We start from the raw sequence: 19,210 nt of genomic DNA, 5'->3' as shown, positions 1-19,210 counted from the left end.
CAACTTCTTGTAATCTCGAAATTCATGCAGGGACACAAAGCAGAGAGAAGCCAGCATACTGACCGATCCAGGTCATAGGAGTACTGGAGGAAAGTCCTACATGTGTCATATCTATGAACAGGCATTTGCTGTCTCTTGTTTTCCTGTCACACACACTTAAGGAAACATACAGGAGAAAACCATACATAGGTGGTTATCTGTAGAAGAACTTCAGCTCAACAGAAACTGATCTCATCAATAAGCAAGGCTAGACTGAGGGGGAAGATGGCAGAATAGGAGGATCCTAAGCTCATCTCATCCCACGGACACCGTGAGGCAAACAGATACATCTATGCCACTAACTCTGAAAATGACCTGAAGACTTGGCAGAACAGATCTTCCAGTTAACTGCAGAGAAGAGGCCACATCAGCAAAACGGGAAGGCAGAGATGCAGCTGGGAACCAAATCCCAGGTAAGACTAAGTAAGCACAGACAGGAGAAACACTGCAAGCCCACAGAAACAGGACAATGAGACCTCACGCCAGGCACCCCTGGCACTGGGGACCCACACAGGGAAGATGAGTCCCTCGCTTTGAAAACCTGTTGGGTGTAATTTTGGGAGCTTTGAACACCAGCGGGCTCACCTCTAGGAGAGCAGGAAGGCAAAAGGAAATGGAGTCCCTGCCCTTCAAGACTCAGAATAGGGCGCCTGGGTGGCTCAGTTGGTTAAGCGACTGCCTTTGGCTCAGGTCATGATCCTGGAGTCCCTGGATCGAGTCCCGCATCGGGCTCCCTGCTCGGCAGGGAGTCTGCTTCTCCCTCTGACCCTCCCCCCTCTCATGTACTCGCTCTCTCTCATTCTCTCTCTCTCAAATAAATAAATAAAATATTAAAAAAAAAAAAAAAAGACTCAGAATAAATAACTCCATCCAAGACACAGCACACACAGCGGTTTGAAACTGTCTGGGGGTACTTGTGAAGACTTTTTTTTTTTTTTTTTTTAGATTTTATTTATTTATTTGACAGAGAGAGACACAGCGAGAGAGGGAACACAAGCAGGGGGAGTGGGAGAGGGAGAAGCAGGCTTCCCGCTGAGCAGGGAGCCCGATGCAGGGCTCGATCCCAGGACCCTGGGATCATGACCTGAGCCGAAGGCAGACGCTTAAGGATTGAGCCACCCAGCGCCCCAGTACTTGTGAAGATTTATTGACTAATCTTAGAACATGTGCTAGAGGGGCAGGGATCTTCAGATGTCTCCGGGAAGAAAAAAAGCTGGTGGGCACCATTTCTCCTCCACTCCCCCAGCCTAGATAGCTCTCCCATCTATCTTGCTAGCAGCACATGCCCTGCCCCAGGATTCCCCTGCAGACCCACCCATCCAACCCACCTGCCAGAGCAATTGTCCCCCCAAAGCAGCTCCTGCCCTGCCACACCCCACTGGCAGCCCCAGCAGGGACCAGTGCCACTCCGAAGTGACTCCTGCCCCGGGGAGAGGTGGGGATAACTCCACACACAAGTTTCAGCAACGCTGCCTCTTAGCTGGCTACACAGCAAGCAAAGCCTGACCTTGGGTGCACCTGCAGCAATGGCCCAGAGGCTAATTACAGACGTCTCGGCTGACCGTCAGCCCCGCCCACCAAAGAACTCACAGTGGCCTCAAACCTCTCAATGCAGAGACCAAACCCTGCCCTGTGGACCCAAAGCAGGCAAAGGAGCTCATTGTAGCCGGCTCAGCTAAAGATAACCCATGGCTCAGCTCCAGTGGTAGTGTTTATGTAGCCCACAGAGTGAATACCCCTTGGAGCACCTAATTCTGGTAACTGGGGGGTGGGGTGAGTGGGGGGGGGACTGCGCTACAGGGCACCACAGGACCTCCACTACATGAGGCCACTACTTTTAAGAAACCAACACTGAAACTAAGACAAAATAGAGGAATCTCTGCAAAATGAAAGAACAAGACAAAATCAGTAGAAGAGCCAAATGAAATGGAGATAAACAATATGCTCGATAAAATTCAGAATAATGGTCATCAAGATACTCAGTGGACTTGAGAAAAGGGTGGGAGCCATCAGTGAGAACTTCAACCAGGAGAAAGAAAGTATAAAAAAGAATCAGAGATGAAAAATTCAATAAATGAAATAAAAAAAATACATTGAAAGCAATTAATAGTGAATTAGAGGATGCAGAAAAACAGATCAGCAATCTGGAAGACAGTAATGGAAATCAACCAAGCTAAAGAGTAAATGGGAAAAGAAGAATAAAAAATGGCAATAGGTTGAGTGAACTTGGCAACATCATCAAGTGTATTACATTTGCGTTGTAGAGGTCCCAGAAAGAGGAGAGTGAAGACGGCAGAAAACTTATTTGAAGAAAAAATAGCTGAAAACTTTACTGATCACTCGGGAAGGAAAAGCACAACCAGATCAAAGAGGCAGGGAGAGCCCTCAACAACATCAATCCAAGGAGGTCCACACCAAGACACATAATAATTAAAATGGCAAAAAGTAATGATAAAGAGAGAACTTGACAAGTAGTAAGAGAAAAGGAAAAGTCAGTTACATACAAAGGAAATGCCATAAGGTTATAAGCTGACTTTTCAGCAAAAACTTTGCAGGCCAGAAGAGAGTCCCAGGATGTATTCAAAGTGCTGAAACAACTAAGAATACTTTTCCCAGCAAGGTTATCATTCCCAATTGAAGGAGAGATAAAAAGTTTCCCAAACAAAAGTTGAAGGAATTTATCTCCACTAATCCAGCCTTACAAGAAATATTAAAGGAAATTCTTTAAGTGGAAAGAAAAGTCAGTAATAAGAAGAAAATTGTGAAAGGAAAGAATTCCACAGGTAAAAGCAAAGATACAGTAAAAGTAGTAGATTAATCACTTACAAAGCTAATGTGGAGGATAAAACACCAAAATAGCAAAATCAAAGATATCTACAAAATATAGTCAAGGAATACACAAAAGAAAAAGATATAAAATATGACACCATCTATATAAAATGAGGAGGGAGGAGTAAAAATGTAGTGTTTTTAGACCATGTTCAAACTTAAGCGACCATCCACTTAGTATAGGGTGCTATGCATATAAGATATATGTGAACCTAATGGTAACCACAATCAAAACCTGCAATACATCCAAAAAGAGAAAGGAATCCAAACGTAACAATAAAGAAAGCTATCAAACTACAAGGGAAGAGAGAAAGAGAAGAAAAAAACTAACAAAGAAGAACTACAAAAACAACCAGAAAGGGGCACCTGGCTGGCTCAGTCAGTAGAGCATATGACTCTGGATCTTGGGGTCCTGAGTTCAAGCCCCACACTGGGTGCGGAGCTTGCTCTCTCTCTCTCTCTCTCTCTCTCTCTCTCTCTCTCACACACACACACACACACACACACACACCCCAGAAAAAATTAACAAAATGGCAATCAGTAAAACCTATCAATAATTATTTTTTTAAGTGTACATTATTTATTTTTTTGAGACACAAAGAGAGCAAGTGAATTGGGGGGGGGGGGCAGAGGGAGAGGGAGAGAAAGAATCTTAGGCAGGCACCACTCCTGACACAGGGCTCCATCTCATGACCCTGAGATCATGACCTGAGCTGAAATCAAGAGCTGGGTGCTTAACTGACTGAGCCACCCAGGCACCCCAATAATTACTTTAAATGTAAAGGGACTAAATGCTCCAATCAAAAAACTGAATAGATAAAAAAGCAAAACCCATGTACATGCTGTCTACAAGAGACTCACTACATATGTAAAGACACAGACTGCAAATGCAACGTTGGAAAACCATGTACCATACAAATGGAAGTGAAAAAAAAGTAGGGGTAACAATACTACTTCAGATTAAAAAAAGGCTTTAAAACAAAGACTAGGGGTGGCTGGGTGGCTCAGTCGGTTGAGCAGTGGACTCTTGCTTTCAGCTCAGGCCATGATCTCAGGGTTGTGAGATCGAGCCCCACACTGGGCTCCACGCTTAGTGGGGAGTCGGCTTCAGGATTCTCTCTCTCCGTCTACCCCTCCCCCTGCTTGCCCTCTCTCTAAAATAAATACTCTTTTTTTTTTTAGAAAAGATTTTATTTATTTATTTGACAGAGAGAGAGAGAGTACAAGCAGGGGGAGCAGCAGAGGGAGAGGGAGAAGCAGACTCCCTGCTGAGCAGGGAGCCCGATGCAGGGCTCAATCCCAGGACCCCAGGATCATGACCTGAGCCGAAGGCAGATACTTAACCAACTGAGCCACCCAGGCACCCCTAAAATAAATAATCTTTTAAAAAAATAAAACAAAGACTAATAACAGAAAAAAGAAGGGCATTATGTAATGACAGAAATATTAATCCATATACCCAACACAGGAGCATCTATAAACATAAAGCAACTTTTAACAGACATAAAAGGACAAAGTGAAATTAATAGAGTAACAGTAGGGGCCTTTAGTACCCCACTTACATCAGTGGATAGATCATCCCAACAGAACATCAAGGAAACAGTGGCTTTGAATGACACATTAGACCAGATGGATCTAACAGATATATACAGATATTCCATCCTAAAACAACAGAATACAAATTTTTTTTCAAGTGCACATAGAACATTCTCCAGGGTGGATGTTAGGACACAAAACAAGACTCAATAAATTTAATAAGCCTGCAATTATATCAAGCATCTTTTGCAACTACAAAAGTCTTAAACTAAAAATCAATTACAGTGACAATTTCTACAGTATGAAACTGGAAATCAAATCTGGAGAAAACACAAATACATGCAAGCTGAACAACATGCTGCTCAACAACAACAAGTGGGCCAAACATGAAATCAAAAAGGAAATTTAAAAAATACATGAAGACAAATGATAATGAAAACACAACTGTCCAAAATCTGTGGGATTCAGCAAAAGCTGTTTTAAGAGGAAATTTTATAGCAATACAGGTCTACCTTAAGGAACAAGAAGAATCTCAAACAACCTAACCTTACACCTAAAAGACCTAGAAAAAGAAGAATAAAACCCAGAGCTAGTAAAAGGAAGGTAATAATAAAAATTGAGTGGAAGTAAATGCATTACAGACTAAAAAACAAAAGAAAAGATCAATGAAGCCAAGAGCTGCATCTTTGAATGGATCAACAACTGATAAACCTTTAGCCAGGCTCATCAAGAAAAAAAGAGGACTGAAATCAGAAGTAAAGGTGAAGAAATAACAATGGACACCAAGAAATACAAAGGATCGTAAGAGAATGTTATGAAAAATTTTATGCCATCAAATTGGACAACCTAGAAGAAATGGATAAATTCCTAGATACATCCTATCTTTCAAAAGTGAATCGGGGAGAAATAGACAATTTGAACAGACCAATTACTAGAAATGAAACTCAATCAGCAATCCAAACACTCCCAACAAATGAAAGCTCAGGACCAGATGGCCTCACAGGTGGATTCTAGCAAACACGTAAAAAAGAATACCTGTTCTTCTCAAACTATTCCAAAAAATAAAAGAGGAAGGAAAACTTCCATATTCACTCTACAAGGCCATCATTACTCTGATACTGAAACCAGAGACATTACAAAAAGGAAAACTACAGACCAGTATCTCAGGTAAATGCAGATGCAAAAATCCTCAATGAGGTATTAGCAAACTGAATTCAACAATACATTAAAAAATCATTCACCAAGATCGGGTAGGATTGATTCCAGGGATATGAAGGTGGTTCAAAATTTATACATCAATGAATGTGATACATCACATTAACAAGAGGAAAGATAAACAGCATATAACCAAACTCAACGGATGCAGAAAAAGCGTTTGACAAAATACAACATGTTTTCAAGACAAAAACTCTCAAGAAAATGGGTTGAGAGAGAACATGCCTTAATAATGATAAAGTCCATATTGGAATTGTTGTTTATAATGGGAATGTAATAATTTCATAATCATAACTGTCAAGAAGTCTAAGGAAGAATAAAGAGGTGATGCAAGGTGCGAATATCTTGATATAAAATCTGTGAGACGCAATTACATGCTCTACACAGAGAATCAAGAAAATTGTACCTTTCCTAACCTGCCAAGTCTTGTCGATTTTATTCATTTTTTAAAATGTGATAAAGAAGTTATTTGGGGACCAAAAACTTAGAATCCCTGACGTTGTATCTAAGAACATTTTCATTTTAGAAGGAGAATTTGCACCAAGGAGTAAAAAAAATTCTTTAAGGACTAAAAATTTAATAAATAAAATAAATCTGTCTTCCTATCCCATCAATATGCTAGTTTCCAAGAGCAAATATGAATTAGTTGTAGGATCAATGTTTAGGTACAAAGAACACCAGTTTAACTTCCAAGAGCCACAATGGATGAAGCACTATATTCAGTCCTCCATTTGTGTTTATTCTCTAAAATAACCATATTCCTCTAATTATAAGCACACAGGCTCTGTGTGTGTGTGTCTAGTGCCACACAAATTCTTATGACAGTGTTTTGTATTTGTTTTAGCAGGGAGAAGTGCCTGGAGCATTAATGGTTAAGGATTCTGTCTGTGGAGGTAAACTACCTACTTGCTGTGTGATCTTCTACAAATTGCTTTATTTCATTCAAACTCAATCACCTCCTCTATGAAATGTGGACATTAACAGCACTCGACCTTGTGGGGTTGTTGTGAAGATTAAACGAATTACTCTATTTGAGGCACATAGAAGAGTTCCTAGTATAATCTAAATGCTCAAAAGTTGTTAGCTATTATTATTATGTTATTTTTACTTTTACAAATTATTAACATTGGGGTGCCTGGGTGGCTCAGTCGGTTAACCGTCTGCCTTCGGCTCAGGTCATGATCCCAGGGTCCTGGGATCGAGCCCCGCATCGGGCTCCCTGCTCAGTGGGGAGCCTGCTTCTCCCTCTCCCACTTCCCCTGCTTGTGTTCCCTCTCTCACTGTGTCTCTGTCAAATAAATAAATAAAATCTTTAAATAACAAAAAATTATTAACATTGCAAAACATAGGAAGAAACTTCCGTAACTGAAGGGAGAAATAGTTCTGCAAACGGTTGGAGACTTCAGTATAACACTTTAAGTTACGGATAAAACATCTAGACAGAAAATCAATAAAGAAACAGAGAACTGGAACAACACGATAAACCATCTATACTTAACAGACACAAAGAACACTCCATCCAACCATGCTGGAAAACACAGTCTTCACAAGTGCACACAGAACCTTCTCCCGGAGATGCTAGGCCAAACAGGTCTCAATAAATTTTAAAAGATTGAAATCCTACAAAGTATCTTCTCCAACCATAAGGGAATAAAATTATAAATCACCTTAAAAAATGGAAAACTGGGAAATTCACAAGTATATGGAAATGAAACAACACACTCTTAAACAACCAGTGCCTCAAAGAAGAGATTGCAAAGGAAAACAGAAAATATTTAGAGTAAAAAAAAAAAAAAAATACAACTACCAAAGCTTTTGGGATGTAGTGAGGGCAGGACTTAGAGGCAAAGTTCTAAGTATAAATGCCTGTGTTAAAAAAAAACCCCACAAAGATCTCAAATCAGTAACCTAAATTTACACTTTGAGGAACTAGAAAAAGAAGAGCAGACTAAACTAAGAGCTAGAAGAGGGAAGGAAACAGTAAAGACTAGAGCAGGGAGAAATAAAATAGAGAAAAAATAAGAGAACCTATGAAACCAAAATTTGGCTCTCTGGAAAGAAAAAAACCTTTAGGTATAATGACAAAGGAAAAAAAAAAAAGAGATAAAAGTACCTAAAAGAAATCGAAGATGACACAAACAAATGAAAAGATATTCAATGCTCATCGGCTGCAAGCATTAGTATCATTAAAATGTTCGGATATTCTTGGGAAAACACTACCCAAAGAATTGAAGAGAGACTCAAACAGTTACGTGCACACCAATGTTCACAGCAGCATTATTCACCGAGGCCCAAAGATGGCAACAACGCAAGTGTCCAGCGGCAGAGGAAGAGATAAATAAAATGTGGTCTGTGCATACATAATGGACACTTCCGCCATTAAAAAAAAAAAAAAGGAATCAAGTCCTGACACCTGCTGCAACACTGATGAAGCTTGAAAACATTATGCTAATTGAAAGAACCCGACAAAAGGACAAATACTGTGTGGTCCCACTTACATAACATATCTAGAATAGGCCAATTAATAGAGACAGAAAGTAGATTACAGGTTACAGGGGCCTAGGGGAAAGGGGGAAATGGGAACTATTGCTTAATAATTGCAGAGTCTCTGTTGTTTATTATTATTATTACTATTATTATTATTATTCAGTAGGCTCCATGCCCAACATGGGGCTTGAATTCACGACCCTGAGATCAAGAGTCACATGCTCTACCCACTGAGCCCGCCGGGCGCCCCCCCGAGTCTTTGTTTCAAGCGACGAAAAGCTTTGCAAACAGTGGTGACGGGTGCACAGCACTGTCAGTGTGATTAATGCCACTTAACTGTACACTTAAAAATTGTTAAGGCACATTTTGTTATATCTATTTTATCACACTAAGAAAGTGAAAAAAACTAAACTTATGGGACATCTGTTTAAAAAATGCAAATAATCACGTCTCAACCTCAGGAATTCTGATAGAGTAGATCTCAAGAGGGGCCCAGAATTTTCATTTTAGTCAGTAAGCCACTCTTCCCCCCCCCCCCCAAGTGATTCTGATACAGGGAGCCCTAAGATCTCACACTGAAAACCACTGGTATTGTTCCTTGGCCGTAAATAACACGTGGGCCTCTTCCTCCAGGGGATTCATGCCTTCAGCTCCTACATCTCAACTTCTTATTTGAATCTTAGAAAGAAGGAAAACAAACTTTATTTTTATAAAAGATAAGAATTTCTTAACATTCTATCAAGTTCTGTTTGTTCAAAACAGTAGAGAGTGACAAGGAACGGTCTTTTGAGGCCCTTTTCCACTTCCCAGAGATCACCACTGTGACCATATGATGTGCACTCTCCAGAAGAGAAAAGGCGGCTTCTCCGAGTCTTTAATGTGCTAATTTGCACCAGGACTTTGCAAAAGGTGGGGATGCAGGGATCTCTAAACACTTTGGAGCATGAGTCCTATCTCTCCCTGATAAGTATCTGCAGAATCAATGTTCCATGAATTACTCTCCGGGCCATGCTGAACCATGTAACACACACACATATGGGATTTCCAAGTGCATAGAGATTACTTCTATCCCAGATCTTGTCAAATAGCACTTGGCATCTTTTCAATCCCTTCTCTGTTCCTTCTTCGATTACAATAACTTGAAAATTTTATTTCACAGATAGCTTTCCATTAAGGCACTGGATGCAATTCAACTTTAGTCAATTCATGTGAGATTTGGATGGCTGAGAAGAGAAAAATCGTGCAGGGTGGTGGCTGCTAGTTTCTAACGTTTGCGAATTCTTGCAGTGGCCACGTTCCACCCATCACTATTTACATACCAGCTGTGTGGGGAGAAGGGTATGAAATCTAGATGCTTATTTCAAAGTGTGCTGGCCTTTCCTAATTTCTGGATCTCAGTTAATCTGGAAGATTATGGCAGACTCCCCAGACTTCTACTCCTCTGGCCCTTCCAATGATGGTGTGAGCATCGGATTCCCTATACACAATAACTTTGTTGGCCTAACTCCAGTGGTTGCCATTTCCAGCAGCACTGGTACCATTTCTCAAATACCCATTTCAGATGATTTCAACTTTTATTATCTAGTATTTCTTTCTTTCCCGGCAAATTCAAGTTACTGTGTCTAGCAATAAATACTTCAGGTGACACATTTCAAATTGCTAAGAAAAGCAAAATATAACTGTAATCAAGCTTTGGTATAGTCCAAAATCAGCTGATATCGTGATTTCTTTACATCATGAAAATATTTCCTCTGTCCTTTAAAACTATTTTTGTCCTGATCCAGATGATGTCCCAAGTCCCAGGCAGATGAGTTGGCATACCACCACCCATAAAAGGCTGAGATCAGCTCAGTGAAAATCCCCAATGTAAAGCATAGTTCTTTAAAATATGGTTGGGGGGCACCTGGCTGGCTCAGCGGGTAGGACGTGTGACTCTCAACCTCAGGGTCCGGAGTTCAAGCCCTGTTGGGCATGGAGCCTACTTAAAAAAATAAGAAAATATGGTTGGAATTACATCTAACCTTGTCTGTTACATCAAAAGGTAAAGCAAATGATGCGTTCTAAATTGGCAAACTTTTCTCTGCGAATTATTAGGTTTTTCTTCCTCCCCTTGAAAAATAAATGCACAGATAATACCAACATGTTTAAAGCTTCCGTCATAGGGGTGCCTGGGTGGTTCAGTAGGTTAAGTGTCTGCCTTCGGCTCAGGTCATGATCCCAGGATCCTGGGATCAAGTCCACGTGCATCTAAAGTAGACCATGTTTCTAATTCAGGGCAAACTGTTAGCCTCATGGAAATAAGTAAATAGAAAAACCACTAATTAAAAAATTAACCTGACATTTGCCTGGGCTTTCTTAGAGCTAGAAAGAATCCCCTACGATTAACGGCGATCCAATCAATTTGGAGTATGTTGAAGTTCCCACATCCTTCTGAAGAAAATATAGTAACGCATGCTAATACTAAAGAGATTAAAGATTGTTCTCCTAAAGTATCTATCATTCAATAAATATGTCCCGCATCAGGCTCCCTGCTCAGCGGGGAGCCTGCTTCTCCCTCCCCCTCTGCTGCTCCCCCTGTTTGTGCACTCTCTCTCTCTCTCTCTCTCATTCTCACCCTCTCAAATAAAGAAGTGAAATCTTAAAAAAAAAAAAAAGCTTCCATCATAGAAAACATTCTATTGAAAAATGAAAATATGCTTCCCTAGGATCAGGTGTACAATCAAATTAGTGCTGTCGGTCTTGGCCTTGATGGTTCTCAACTTCTCTTTGACTTTGCTGGTCTCTATCACTTAGGTCTCAGCATGCGTACAAGGCAAATTTAAGATGTCTACAGAATAAATTATGAACTTAAAGTAAGATACTGGAAATCTTAGCTCTTTTCATCCATCCATGTGGATGGGCTGCTTTGCCAAAATATTTATATATACTTCAATTAAGCAGGTATCAAGTAGTGAATATAATGATTATTTATATTGAAATACTAATCTGTAGGTGTATCATTAGGTTTTCAACTGCCACCTCATTTCTTAGAATAGCACAATTTATTCTACAGAATTGAATGTCTTATGATGTCACTTAAGGATTGTCACATTAATTATAGGCAACTGAATATAGAAGACATTCAACTAAAATTTTGAGGATATATGAATTTAGAAAGAATCAAAGTTTGCTCGACTAATAATTATACACTTTGTTAAATTTAAAGCAGATGAAGCTTTAGCAAAACATGTTCTAACTACAGAAGGATTCCCCTGCACAAAAGAATTACCACCTTGTATATGATTAAAGGTTATCTGTCTTAAAAGAACAGGCCAGGACTCTTGTTCTACACAATCTTCTTCAGTAGAATCAGAAGACATTATCTCAAAGACACAATTATTTGAACAGCTGGTTTGCTTTACTGCAAATCGTGGCTGAACTTAATACCATTATCAATATAAAATGTTATCGTGGCATTAAACTACAGTTATATAGGACGGGCCCATTGTGGGGAGAAGTTGGGTGAGGGGACCCTACAGGATTTCATGGGACTCTATGTACTATTTTGCTACTTCCTGTGACTCTACGGTTATTCCAAAATAAAAGCATTTGAAAAATGGTCCCGGGGCACCTGGGTGGCTCAGTCGTTAAGCGTCTGCCTTCGGCTCAGGTCATGATCCCAGGGTCCTGGGATTGAGCCCTGCATCGGGCTCCCTGCTCAGCGGAAAGCCTGCTTCTCCCTCTCCCACTCCCCCTGCTTGTGTTCCCTCTCTCGCTGTCTCTCTCTGTCAAATAAATAAATAAAATCTTAAAAAATAAAAAAATAAAAAATGGTCCCAATGGTTTGCAAAGACATCAGTTTATCTTAGGTACCCAGACCGTAACCCTGCTCTCCAAAGTGATTCACTGAATGCTGCATGTAGACTGGATCTTCAAGTTTTCACAATGTGGCTACAAACCCTCATTTTGAAAAGAACGCTCTGTAATGCTGACTTTCGAAAATCTGAATTAGACCCAAGTGAACTTCATGTTTTTGTTTTTAAAGATTTTATTTATTTATTTGACAGAGACACAGCGAGAGAGGGAACACAAGCAGGGGGAGTGGGAGAGGGAGAAGCAGGCTTCCCGCTGAGCAGGGAGCCCGATGCGGGGCTCGATCCCAGGACCCCGGGATCATGACCTGAGCCGAAGGCTGACGCTTAATGACTGAGCCACCCAGGCGCCCCTGAACTTCATGTTAATACAATGGAATCATAAAAATTTTCACTCCAATTTTTAAACCTAATTATGGAAATATCCTCAGCAACATACCAAAAGTAACTATTTCATTACTCCTTTGTCATTCCTAAGAGTTTTTTTAAAACTCTGGTCCCAATCCAACCACTAAAAAGCAAGGATCATCATGTAACACGCTAGCGGTATCGTCACTACGACGGCACTCCTCTTACTATAGAGAAGTGTATCAGGGTAACATGCTGTACACCTTCAATTTAGTTTCATATTTCAAATATATTCCATTTAAAAATAAATTAATTTAAAAACAGTTTACTTTTTAAAAAATATTTATTTACTTGACACAGAGAGAGAGAGAGAGAGAGAGAGAAAGAGAGAGTGAGAGAGTACAAGCAGGGGGAGCAGCAGAGAGAGAGGGAGAAGCAGGCTCCCTGCTGAGCCAGGAGCCCGATGTGGGGCTTGATCCCAGGACCCCGAGATAGTGACCCGAGCCGAAGGCAGATGCTTAACCAACTGAGCCACTCAGGTGCCCCCAAAACAGTTTAGTTCTTCAAAAAATTATGGCATTAAAATTTGCAAGTATTTGTGCTGGTGGGGATGTGAATCTTTGTCACAACCTCATTTCAAACTAAAGCCTGTAGTAATCACAACAGTATGGTATTGGCATAAATACAGACACACAGATCAAGGTAACCGAACCCAGAACCGCACCCAGAAATAAACCCATGCACATATGGTCAATTAACACATGACAAGTGAGCCAATAATCAACAATGGGAAAAGGACAATCTCTTTAATAAATGGTAATGGGAAAACTGGACAGCTACATGCAAAAGAATGAAACTGGACCACCATCTTACACCATACACAAAAATTAACTGATAATGAATCAAAGACATGAACGTAAGATCTTTAACCATAAAACTACTAGATGAAAATAGGGGTAAGCTCCTTAACATTGGTCTTGGTGAGGATTTTTTGGATCTGACACCAAAAGCAGAGATAACAACAAAAATAAAACACGTGGGACTACATTAGAAAAGGGAACCGTTGGGGCGCCTGGGTGGCTCAGTCGTTAAGCATCTGCCTTCGGCTCAGGTCATGATCCCAGGGTCCTGGGATCAAGCCCCGCATTGGGCTCCCTGCTCAGCGGAAAGCCTGCTTCTCCCTCTCCCACTCCCCCTGCTTGTGTTCTCTCTCTCGTTGTCTCTCTGTCAAATAAATAAATAAAATCTTTAAAAAAAAAAAAAAAAGAAAGAAAAGGGAACCGTTGAGTCACCTGGGTGGCTCATTCAGCTAAGCATTTTTTTTTTTTAAAGATTTTATTTTATTTATTTGACAGAGAGAGACACAGCGAGAGAGGGAACACAAGCAGGGGGGAGTGAGAGAGGGAGAAGCAGGCTTCCCGCGGAGCAGGGAACCCGATGTGGGGCTCGATCCCAGCACCCTGGGATCATGACCTGAGCTGAAGGCAGACGCTTAACAACTGAGCCACCCAGGTGCCCCAGCATCTGACTCTTGATTTTGGCTCAGGTCATAATCTCAGGGTCCTGAGATCAAGCCCCATGTTGGGGCCCCACAGTGGGCGTGGAGCCTGCTTAAAATTCTCTCCCTCTCCCTTCCGCGCCCCTCCCCCATCTCAAAAAAAAAAAAAACGGGAACCATCAACAAAATGAAAAGGCAACTTACTGAATGGAAGAAAACATTTGTAAATCATATTTGATAAGCAGTTAATAACCAAAATATATAAAGAATTCCTACAACTCAATAGCAAATAAACAATCCAACTTAAAAATGGGCAGAAGATCTGAAGAGACATTTTACCAAAAAATACATACAAATGACCTCAGTACATGAAAAGATGCTCACCATCACTTATTATCAGGGAAATGCAAATCAAAACCACAAGGAGACATCACCTTACACCTGTCAGAATGGCTAGACTCAAAAAGACAAGAAATAGCAAGTGTTGGTGAGGATGTGGAGAAAAGGGAGCCCTCATGTGCTGTTGGTGGGAATGTAAATGGGTATAAGCACTGTGGACAACAGTATGGAGCTTGCTCAAAAGTTACTAAAATAGAACTACCATATATGTTTTAGCAACTCCATTTCTGGGCATTTATGCCAAGAAAATGAAAACACTAATTCTAAGAGCTATCTACACATGCATGTTCATTGCAGCATTATTTACAAGAGCCAAGACATGGAAATAATCTTAGCATCCATCAACAGATGGATAAGGAAAATGTGATGTATATGTACAATGAAATATTATTCAGCCATAAAGAGGAGGAAATCTTCCCATTTGTAACAGCATGTGAACCTTGAAGGCATTATACTAAATGAAGTCAGAGAAAGACAAATACTATATGATCGCACTTGTATGTGGAATCATAAAAAAAAAGAAAAAAAAAGCTCACATACAGAGATCCTATTGGTGGTTGTCCCAGGGGAAGGGAGCAAATGGGTGAGGGCAGGGAAACAGTACAAACTCCCACTTAAGTGTTAACACTGTGTTGCATGTTTGAACGTTGCTAAGAGCAGATCTTAGTAACTGTCCTCACAAGAAAAAAAAAAAACAACTCTAATTACATATGGTGACATATGTTCACTAGACTTACTATAGTGATTATTTCACAATGTATACAAATATCGAATCATTATGTTATATACCTGAAATATAATGTATGTCAATTACACCTCAAGAAAAACATCACATGTATTTGTGCTTTTGGAGACACAAGTATTTGTTCGTTCATAGAGAAATATAGGCTTGATCTCTGTCTGCTTAGATATCTGCTTTTTTTCCCAGAATCATTGCGTGTGCCCTGATAAAAATTCTTATAGACTGTGCCTTACTTCCCCAATCGGAAAGTATTTCTTCCATACGCTTGCATACACTCCCTCTCAGGGTGGTGAAATCAAAAGAACAAAGCAATGTGTATGGCAGGTGCCAAGCATGTATTTGTGTGGATCTCGAATGCTAGCCTCATTGAAAATGTGTCTAATTTTTAGGGTCTTTTGAATTATTTCACCCCCCAAAAAGTTTAGAATTCTAAACCATGGCTGAAGTCTATGGTTTTCAAAAACAGGCTAAAAAGGATTCTAATTATTTACAGGAGGAGGATTGGGGAAGCTTTGGCAGCAGATGACTTCACAACTGTGTTAAGACTATCCAATGGACTGCTTTTTCATGTTCCTAAGTTCGAGCTAACTCTCATGCGTGGGTATTTTGACAAAAGCATCTGATGACTTCATCTCTGATCTCTAGGTCTCCTCGGAGGGAGCCCCATATCTCACCCCCAGCAGTGGGATGGGGCTGGCTCATCTATGCTCTAGAAACTTGATGAGAGTCCGTTTTTGCCCCATCTGCTTTGAGCAGATGACCTTTGTCCTTGGTGTCGTCTGTAAGGATTTTGGCCCGGAGCATGATACCTAATGACTGGGTCTCCTAAGATTGCTGCACTTACGGAATTTCAGTTGATGGATGGATTGTTGTTTTATTCCTTTTATTGGCTTTTGAGACCAATGTGGACAACAGAGATTTACTCCCCAATCTTCGAAGGCACAGTGCTGTTCTACAGGATCGCCCCAGGCTGCAGGAGTCAGAATTTATGGCTGGGGGAACCCAGCAGTCAGCATTTTAACAAAGCCCCATAGGTACTTCTGATTTCCAGCTGAGGGTTAGAACCACTAGACCAGGCTAGCCCGTTTACTTTAAAATGTCCGAGCACTAGGATTTGGTCCTCCTGACACATCACCTCTTTCAGTTAAAGACCCGCCAGCTAGTGAAGTGCCCGCGGTCCTGTGCGCATAAAGCAACTGCCTCAACAATGTGGCTGTGCCAATTCTGCGGGAGTGGGGCTTATTCCTTGTGAGACTTTTAAGGGTATCTTCATTGGAACTGAGTCATAGATGTGGTTGAATCACATGCTCATCAAGATGTATTTGGTCTGAAGTACCCTTAAATTATTAGCTCTTTTCCAACTCGGACAAATTTTGTGTTTTTAGCACAAGAAGAATTCCAGTGAAGAGTACCCCTCTTTCTCCCCTTCGTCTCGTGTATACACGTGCACACACACACATGCTTTTTAATTTTAGCCTCAGAATTCGGGCTTTTTGCTCACCAGATATTGGGGCTGCCATACACACACTATCTTTGGGCAATGAACAAGCTTTCCATGTGGAACAGTCTAGGTTTTCCCTCTCTTACAAGAAAACATAACTGAGTGTTTTGGCTAACTTGGGGCTGGGACTTCAGTCTTCTGGTAGGTAGATTTAAGCAACTTTTTTTTTTTTTTGAAGATTTATTTACTTGAGAGGGAGCACACGTGAGAGCAGGGGAGAGGGGCAGAGAGAGTCTTAAGCACACTCCGTGCTGAGCATGGAGCCCAGTGTGGGGCTTGATGCCACGACCCTGAGATCAGGGCCTGAGCCGGAACCAAGAGTCGGACGCCTCACGGACTGTGCCACCCAGGCGCCCCTATGTGACATCTCTTTACTCCCTAGTTTCATCCCCTGAAGTATATACCACAAAGGGAGCAACTTCGGACTAAAGAAAAACACAACCCGTGTCCCCAGAGGTGTTTTATATACACATAGACACAGTGCACATTGCCTGGCAAATAAGAGATGCTTAATGAAGACCTGGTTGAATCAATGTCTACTATACTTGAGTTAACGAGCGTAGTGGGTTAATGAGTGTTAATGGGAGGGGCGACAGGGTGCTGACAAAAATCATGTTTTATGAATGCACATTAAGACCACTGAGAGAGATTCTGTCCTAAGGGAAACAGAAGCTTGGTATACCAAGCCAGCTGCAGGTGGCTACTGGCCGCCAGAAACTCGTTGAAGTGGGCGATGAATGCAAACTTCATACCTTTTATGAGAAGCGTATTGGCTGCAGAAGTTGCTGCTGATGCTCTGGGTGAAGAATGAAAGGGTTATGTGGTCCGAATCAGTGGTGGCAATGACAAAGAAGGCTTCCCCATGAAGCAGGGTGTCCTGACCCATGGCCATGTCCACCTGCTGCTGAGTAAGGGGCATTCCTGCTATAGGCCAAGGAGGATGGGAGAGAGAAAGCGCAAATCTGTTCGGGGTTGCACTGTGGATGCCAATCTCAGTGTTCTCAACTTGGTCATTGTAGAAAAAGGGGAGAAGGATATTCCTGGACTCACTGTGCCTCGTCGCCTGGGGCCCAAAAGAGCCAGCAAAATCCGCAGACTTTTCATCTCTCTAAAGAAGATCATGTCCACCAGTATGTTGTGAGAAAGCCCCTGAACAAAGAAGGTAAGAAACCTAGAACCAAAGCGCCTACGATTCAGCGTCTTGTCACGCCACGTGTCCTCCAGCCCAAACATGGGCGTATTGCTTTGAAGAAGCAGCGCACTCGGAAAAATAAGGAAGACGCTGCAGAATATGCTAAACTTTTGGCCAAGAGAATGAAGGAGGCCAAAGAAAAACTCCAGGAACAGATTGCCAAGAGACGGAGGCTGTCCTCTCTGAGAGCTTCTACCTCTAAGTCTGAGTCCACTCAAAAATGAGATTTTCTAAGAGTGACAGATAAGATCAGACATCAAAAAAAAAAAAAAAAGACCACAGAGAGTGGTCTGGAACCCAGGCCGTCCGCACGAACGGAACCACCCACAGTGTTTATCAGCTGCCAGCGCCCTTGTAGAGGATCACTCCTTCACTGAGAAAAACACGGAGGGAAAGAGTGTCCTGTGCCTCTCTGTTTTCTTTCTGGAGCATAAATGGCGGGAGAAATTTTTAAGTTATCAGAAATGGACATGAAGACACAGCTGAGAACTTGAGCTCCAGTGGGCGTTCAGCAGTGGGCTCTCTGCCTCCCTCGCCCTGACAGCCTCCTCTGCCACAAGTGGACACTTGTGAAGGGTCTGGAGGGTTCCCAAGAACATGTGGTCTGATAGAGCCTCCTAAGCGTCCCACAGGACTCACTTTCTACCTCTTCCGTAGTTCTACAACCCCTTGAGTTCAAGTTTATGGCAAAAAAGTCTATGGCTGGTGTGCCTGGGTGGCTCAGTCGTTAAGCGTCTGCCTTCGGCTCAGGTCGTGGTCCCAGGGATCGAGCCCTGCGTTGGGCTCCTTGCTCAGCGGGAAGCCTGCTTCTCCCTCTCCCACTCCCCCTGCTTGTGTTCCCTCTCTCACTGTCTCTCTCTGTCAAATAAATAAAATCTTAAAAAAAAAAAAAGTCTATGGCTTCTGTTTGTGTTATATATGAGGGTTTCTGTGATTTAACAGAGAATTTTTATTCTCCACGCAATTCTAACCTACTCCAGAATCCCTACCATATTACCATACCAGGGATTTTACTAATATTCTAGAATGCAAAGCTAAAGGAAGAGGGTTTTTTTAAATTAATTTATTTATTTGAAAGAGAGAGAGAGATTGCACAAGCAGTGTGAGGGGCCAAGGGAGAGGGAGAAAGAGTCTGCAGCAGATTCAGCACCAAGCGCAGAGTCCTATGTGGGGCTTGATCCCAGGACCCTGAGATCATGACGTGAGCTGAAACTAAGAGTCGGAGGCTTAACGAACTGAGCCACCCAGGCGCCCCTAAACAGTTTTGATAGAGCTCTTGAACTGAAAACTGAAAATAAACCTACACATGGAAATAAATGTAAGATTAAGTGGAACTACTCTACAGAGATAAACCTGTGTGTGTGTGTGTGTGTGTGTGTGTGTGTGTGTGTGAAATCCAATTCTCAGCAGACAGTAACCAGGTGTCTTACAATTCAACTCAATTCTGACAGTATCTACCCAAAGATCGTAGCAGATCCCAGAGGTTAAGAACTCAGTCCTAAAAGAACGCCTGTCCGTTCAGACACCAATCACAAGTCCAGTTGGTCACCTATGCTTCTGTCTGACTAGCTAT

The 19,210-nt window shown here is 41.6% G+C and overlaps 1 pseudogene; it reads left to right on the top strand.

Moving 5' to 3' along the window:
• The first annotated feature begins 9,519 nt into the window (after nucleotides 1-9,519).
• Nucleotides 9,520-17,861, top strand: LOC116645995 (annotated as a pseudogene).
• Nucleotides 17,862-19,210: the final 1,349 nt, after the last annotated feature.

This window comes from Phoca vitulina, unplaced genomic scaffold (genome assembly GCF_004348235.1).
Source record: "Phoca vitulina isolate PV1807 unplaced genomic scaffold, GSC_HSeal_1.0 scaffold35, whole genome shotgun sequence".
Taxonomy (NCBI): domain Eukaryota; kingdom Metazoa; phylum Chordata; class Mammalia; order Carnivora; family Phocidae; genus Phoca; species Phoca vitulina.
Note: the sequence above shows the minus strand (reverse complement) of the source record. Positions and strands in the feature narration are given on the sequence as shown.